The sequence below is a fragment of the Lissotriton vulgaris genome, unplaced genomic scaffold (assembly GCF_964263255.1).
Source record: "Lissotriton vulgaris unplaced genomic scaffold, aLisVul1.2 SCAFFOLD_322, whole genome shotgun sequence".
Taxonomy (NCBI): domain Eukaryota; kingdom Metazoa; phylum Chordata; class Amphibia; order Caudata; family Salamandridae; genus Lissotriton; species Lissotriton vulgaris.
The window spans coordinates 315,025-321,996 of NW_028252132.1; the positions used below are offsets into that span (position 1 = coordinate 315,025).

General features: G+C 49.7%; 1 pseudogene; it reads right to left on the reverse strand.

The window, feature by feature from the left end:
- Positions 1-2,368: 2,368 nt before the first annotated feature.
- LOC147662655 (endogenous retrovirus group PABLB member 1 Env polyprotein-like) lies at positions 2,369-3,922 on the reverse strand (annotated as a pseudogene).
- Positions 3,923-6,972: the final 3,050 nt, after the last annotated feature.

Below are 6,972 nucleotides of genomic sequence, written 5' to 3' on the forward strand. Positions count from 1 at the left end.
CCTTGTGAAGAGTTGTCCTTGCAATCTTCAATATGCTTTATGATGTTTTGTATTTTTATAAATCAGTGAAGTATAGGATAGAATGCTTGAATTAATCTCAGCTAATGGTAATTACTCAAGCACCATCCCAAGTCCATCGCTATTTTGCACACCATGTCACCTCAGATTGGACCCAGCCATTTGCGGTTGTATGACATTACAATGAATGCCTTTACCACGCCTGCCTTTGCCACACAACCTTTACTACACAATGCCTTTACCATGGATCGCATTTACCACGCAAGTCTTTACCATGCATATGCCTTTACTAAAGATACCTATTATAACAAAAACAAGAGCGACCCATATGTCCCTGTGAACTGGGTATATCAAATTAGCCAAACTACATTTGTTCACAGGGAACTAATTTTGACCAAAACAAGATGAAATTTTTGCAAGGAGTATTGATTTCTTGCTGCCATATTATAGTTGCTTATTCTTGCTGCCATATTAGAATTGTATTTCATGCGTAAACCACTACCCAACTAACTATCCTGACTCCAGGTGAGTATGGGAAGTTCAGTTCTCACAATCCTTGTCCTTGTTCATATTAGTGCACATCTAATGGTGCCCATTTCTAATAGGTATCCTCTGGATGTCAGCAATCTCTCTACAGGACCGTACCTTAATGATCATTGCAAGAGCCCTGTGAATGCTACAACAGGGTAAGACTTTGAGCTGTGTGACAGTTTCTAGCACTCAGGTGGAAATTAAGCATATCCTAAGGTGCCACCCTGTCTCACCAGGTCACTAGCCACGTGGCCACAACTACTACAGGAAGATTGATTCCTCTACACCTTCGAGCACTATTAAGTGCCCAGGGTAAGCGCCCTACAGTTTTTTCCTACTCACTGCTCACTTCTATCCCCTCATTTTTAACCACATTTCCTATTCCAGTCCCCAGAACCCCTCGTCCTGAAAAGACCCGGTAACTCGAGAGGGTCGAAACGTCATCGACAACAAAAGACGGGTGAGTCCCAGATCCTTAGAAATAATTTCCTAAAAACTACATCTCCAAAGGACCTCTCCTGCTATTCCAATAACCACCTACTTACTTTTTACTGTCACTGTATAAATATGTCACTGTTGGTTATGGTCACAACACTGGGGTACGTTAGTCACCCTTTTTATCGTGTATATATAGTAAATACACATCAAAAAGTGTATATCTTTTTCAGAACATTGCTTGTTGCAAATAAAACTATGCCCATTTCGGCTGATGTGGGCAACACGGACATTCTGTAATTTGTGGGCTTGATTCTCTAATGTTTGATTTATTTATGACTTTAACCTATGAAATAATATGGTGAGAATGTTATATTTTTACGCATGAAATACAATTCTAAACTGGAGGCAAGAAATCAATCCTCCTGTTGGAAGTAAAGAAAATGGTCAGGCGATTGAGTCGATGTCTCTCAAGTAATTTTGCCCGGCGTTAAACGCCTCTAATACCATACAAGGGTTATCAAACAAAGAGGCAGGCGCTGGAGGCAGGAAGACAGGAAACAAGTTTTATTCCGACAGAGCAGAACACATCAGATCGGACAACAAGGTATCGTTTCGAGGTGCTCTAACAGCCTCTCTGAGGCCTGGCCTCTTATACACTGGTTTTATGGCATGTGACCACTCTTTATTACAATAGAGACATTGTGAGGTAAGGAAAAGACATCCCCGAAACCCCCCGTTTCCGGCCCATTCCAACACGTGGCTACAGTAGAGGTCCTCACCCCACATACAATAGGAGGGGGCTATCACGCAGCTGGGTGTTCCGCCGATTCTTTAGAATGTGTGCGCCTGATCGGATCTCAGGGGGTGGGGAGGCCATGATCAATAGTAGTTCCTTTGAAGAGGGGTGACTTCATACAGTAGGGGGCAATAAACTGTATCCTCCGGCTAGGTGATGGCCTGGGATCCGTGCAGACAATCGGGCTCAGAGGAAGGGGTCATCAAAGGAGAGATATTCATGAAAGAAGGGTCGGCGTGGACAATTGAGCGTAGAGGAAGGGTTTATCAAAAGAGGGGTATTCATGAAAGGAAAGGAGGTGTTGGTCAGGCGCGGGGTGTGACTCCCAGGGACAGAGTCACGCGGAAGGAGAGGGTTTATGACTTGTGCATGTGAGAGCGGGGGCAGCCAGGATGCGTGGGGGATGCTTGCGGGGTCAGGGAAGTGCGCTAACGATCGATCGTGAACAGGGAGACCATGGTACCTAAAATGGCTGCCGTGCATATTCGTACGTTAGTCTGAGGAATGGGCAAGATGGCGCAGATGATGTTCAGTTCGCCAACTAAAATTCCACAGTCCTCCCTTTTAACATGTCTCGCCAGCTTGTCAATTCGGATCTATCCCCATAAGACCACGTATTTCTATCTCATAGAGGGGACTCATGTGCTCAGTTCTGAAGTCCAAAGTCTTAGGGCACATGCAGTTAGAAATGAGTGAACACAAAGGTGGCAAACATTGAATTCCTAGGCAACACCCACACAGTACCACAACCGGTATCAATATAAACGTGAACAACCTCCATCCCCAATCCTTCAAAATATCCCAAAACCAGCTTCCAAGCGACCATCCTTCTTGCTCCTGGTGAACCTCTGAGGAAAGTCTGTGGAGGTGTTCGATTGCTTTGTAGACTGAAGGCGAGTTATCTGGCACGTAAGTGCAACAGCTGGATCAGATGATGCGGCATGCTCCTCCACGGTCGGCTAGAACCACATCTAGAACAAGGCGGTTTTGAAGAGCCACCAGGCGGACTGCCTGAAGCTCAGCCGTGTTGTTAGCGAGGATGCCAGCCGTGATGTTAATGGTCGTTTCTACTGCCTGGGTCAGGTGTCGGATGGCGCGGATGTTTGCCATCGGGCCCCACAGAGGAACAAGTCCCTTCACCGCATCCAGGAACTGCGCTCCGGTGGAGTCGGCTTGTCCAATGTCTCCGGCGCCCTTCTGCCGGTGATGGTTGGCTGGGGCCACATACGTGGGGGGGAGAATGAAGGCGATGTAGCAAGTACCCCCCCAACCTTTCGGGAGCCAAGTGTAAGCTTTGGTGCCGCAAACAAAGTACATATTCGGAGAGGCGACAAAGGAGGGGGGATCAGTTGAGTCCAACGACCTGGTGATGTGGCAAGAACTGTGACCCACCAGCTGAGTTCCCAGGCCTTCGATGCACACAAGACCCGTGACATTGATAGCAGACAGAGCCACAGTCAGAGTGGCAGCCGTTCGCTTCCGCAGGTAGGAGAAGGTGGGTCTAGCTGGATTATGGAGCACTTGCATTTCAACTCGTTCTTTGGCAGGGATGTCCATATGGAAGGCGGAACCGGAGGTTACAGGACAAAAGGGAGCAGAAGTCTTTCCGGTTTTGTTCAGCCAGAACCCATAGTAGAAGTGCGACACTGTTTGACCACTAGTGGCGTTGTCCTTGTGGCTTTCTTGCAAGAGGATCAACCAGGCAAGGCAGGAGCCGTGAACTGAGAAAGGAGAAGGGATGAAGGGGATGGAGTGTCCGGTGGCATGCGGGAGCAACCCGCAGATCCAGCAGTTGGTGGCGTTGGCAGCAAGGTTGTGCTGGTGCAACAGTTGCACAAAGGAATTGTTCCAGAACTCCTTACGCCTTTCTCGGAGCTGAGGCGAAAGGGAGATCAGGTGGTGCTCTTTCATGGTGGTTGGCTGTGCAGTGGTTAGCAATATCTGATGAGCGGGTGTGCTTTCCTCCAAGATCCAGAAGGAAGTCATGAGGAGGAGGCAAAGGAGGAAGACAATGAAGAAGGCAATTGTCTTTGATTTGTGCATATTGTCAGTCTTTGGGTTCCTGTAGTGGGTATTTCCGGTTGCTTCCATCATCTTCTTATCTGGCGCTTCCATCATCTTCTTGTCTGGCGCTTCCATCATCTTCTTATCTGGTGCTTCCATCATCTTCAAGGTGCTCGGTAGTGGGCAGAACCACAGACTTTGTTTAGCTTCTCTCCGGGTAACCCTTGGTTGTGTTTAGGTCACCGTTCTGAGATTTAACTTAGTCCGTGGTCTACTTAGCCGAAGCTCCCTCCTTTCGACGCAGGAAATACCCTTCCCGGGATGGCACAGTGGGATCAGAGAATTTTGCAAGTTCAAGTGCGTCGGTATCAGGATAACAGTTCTGTGATGGCCGATCTTTGTTCAGGAGCTCTTCCTGGGTGTCGACGTTTTCTGTAGTGGCCAGGGTCGAGGAGACCTTCTTGCAGTGGTGTGCATGCAGCCAGTGCCGTTTCCCCTCCACTCGAAGGGCCGTCCGGGTGGTGATCAGTACTTGCCAGGGGCCCGTCCACTGGGGTTCCGGACTCTTTGCCCGTTGAAAATTCCGGACTAGTACATAATCCCCCGGTTGGATGTCGTGACCCGGACCCCTGGAAGCATCGGGGATGGCCTGCTGCACCTGCTGATGAATGACAGACAACGTTTTAGTTAATTTGTACAAGTAATCTGACAGCAGGACGTCGGGGACGTCGTGAATGGATGTCAGTTTGGGGGCAGTCCAGAGGTTCATCGGTCGCCCAAATACAACCTCGTAGGGGGTCAAATGGTGCTTAGTGGGAGTGGAGCGCATCGATAGCAACGCCAGTGGGAGGGCGTCTGGCCACTTAAGTCCTGTGGTGGCCACTATTTTTGACAGTTTTAGTTTCAATGTAGCGTTGTGTCGCTCAACTAAGCCAGCGGATTAGGGGTGGAAGACCGCATAAAACCTCTGTTTTATGCCCAACCCCTTCAAGATTAGTTGGATAACTTCAGCTATGAAGTGGGGGCCGTTGTCGCTCCATAAAATTCGACAAAGGCCGTAGCGAGGGAAAAACTCTTTCAGTAGTACTTTGGCAGTAGTCATGGCAGTGTTATCACGGGTCGGATAGGCTTCTACCCATTTGCTGAAGGCACATACAATGACTAATACATATTTCAAGCCTTGGCATCTTTCTAGCTGGATGTAATCCATCTGGAGGACCTCAAAGGGGTGGTCGGGATTCCAAACCCTCCCCGGGGTACCACAGTTCCTTTCCCGGGGTTGTGTTGCAGGCAGATAAGGCACTGCTGGACCAGGCGTTTGGCTGAGTCGGGGATTTTGTCGTTGTGCCAGACTTTGGAAATGAGTTCATTCATGGGGGCAGATCCTATGTGTGCGGGAGAGTGTGCCATAGTCAGTATGGGAATCAAGTATGAGTCAGGCAGCAACCATTTGTTTGCATCTTTTGTCCGCCAGCAGCCTTCATCGTCCTTTAAACCCACCCGTGCCCACTCGGTCAGTTCGTGAGGGGTGCTGGCCGACTGGATGTCCCTAATCGTCTCCCTAGCGTTAGTCCATTTTTCTGCTTGTGACCTGATCACATGCATGCGTGTCATCGTCCTATTCTCAGCTGTGGTTCGGGCAGTGATGTCGGCCAGCACGTTTCCCTGTCCGACTAAGTCTGTCACCTTCTTGTGTGCCTGGCATTTGATCACTGCTAATCGTTTTGGTAGGAGAACTGCTTCAATCAGGGCAGAAACTAGATCTCCATGGAGGATGGGCGTGCCGTGGGACGTCAGGAATCCCCTTTCCCTCCACAAGAGCCCAAAATGATGAACCACCCCGAAGGCATACTGGCTGTCCGTGTAAATGTTCGCCGTGGTCCCTGCCTCTATGATACATGCTCGTGTGAGGGCAATTAGCTCTGCCGCCTGTGCGGATCATTGTGTGATGCGGGCTGTTTCAACTACTGTTCGGGCTGTCGTTACCGCATAGGCAGCTGAAGTGGTGCCGTCTGGGAGTTTGATGCAAGAGCCGTCTACCCATAGCTCTCCATCAGGATCTGTAAAAGCAGTGTCTCGGAGGTCAACCCTACTCCTGGTCTGTTCGTCCGTGCGGGTCACACAGTCGTGTATAGGGGGCACATCGGGGTCATCTTCAGGCAAGGGCAACAGTGTTGCAGGATTCAAAGTCGTGCATCTCTTCAGAGTGATGTGGGGTGTGAGTAGAGTCAATTCGTACCCCGTCAGTCGTGCACTAGTCAGGTGTTGAGTCTTGGTCTGGTTCAAAAGGGTGTCGACCGCGTGGGGTACTAACACCGTGAGGGAGTTCGAAAGTACGATTCCCTCACTCTGACGGATAGAGACAGCAGCGGCGGCTACTGCTCGAAGGCAGGCAGGCAAAGCTCTGGCGACAGGGTCAAGAGTGGCAGAGAAGTAGGCACAAGGGCGCTGCTTAGAGCCGATGGGCTGAGTTAGAACAGACAACGCGCATCCCTCCCTTTCGTGAGTGAAGAGGGAGAAGGGCTTGGAGTAATCTGGTGTTCCCAGGACAGGTGCTGAGCAAAGGGCATCCCGCAACTCTTTAAAGGACGCTTGACATTCGGGGGTCCAAGGGAGTGGGAAGGGGTCATCTTTGGCCAACAGGGAAAGTAGGGGTTTGATAATGAGACTGAAATTTGGTAACCACTGTCGGCAGAAAGATGTAAGACCCACTAAAGAACGGACTTGCTTCTGTGTCTTAGGGACGGGGGTATCTAGGATGGTTTGGATTCGGTCGGGCGTAAGTTTCCTCCCTTCTTTGGACAGGAGATGGCCTAGGTATGTCACTTGAGACTGGCAGAACTGCAGTTTCTTTTTGGAGACTTTGTGGCCATTTTCCGCAAGAAAGTGCAAGAGTTGGATAGTGGCCGTGATGGCAAGTGGAGTGGTGTCGGCCGCCAAAAGGATATCATCGACATATTGGATCAACACCACTCCATCTGGTAGCTGGTCGGCGTCTAGCTGTCTTTTGAGGGCCTGGCTGTAAATGCTGGGACTTTCAGTGTAGCCCTGGGGAGCTCTACAAAATCGGTACGAACGGTTTTTTAGGGTGAAGCCGAAGAGATAACGGCTGTCTGGGTATATGGGGATAGAGAAAAATGCATTCTTAAGATCAATAACAGTGAAGGTGGTGGCAGTGGACGGGA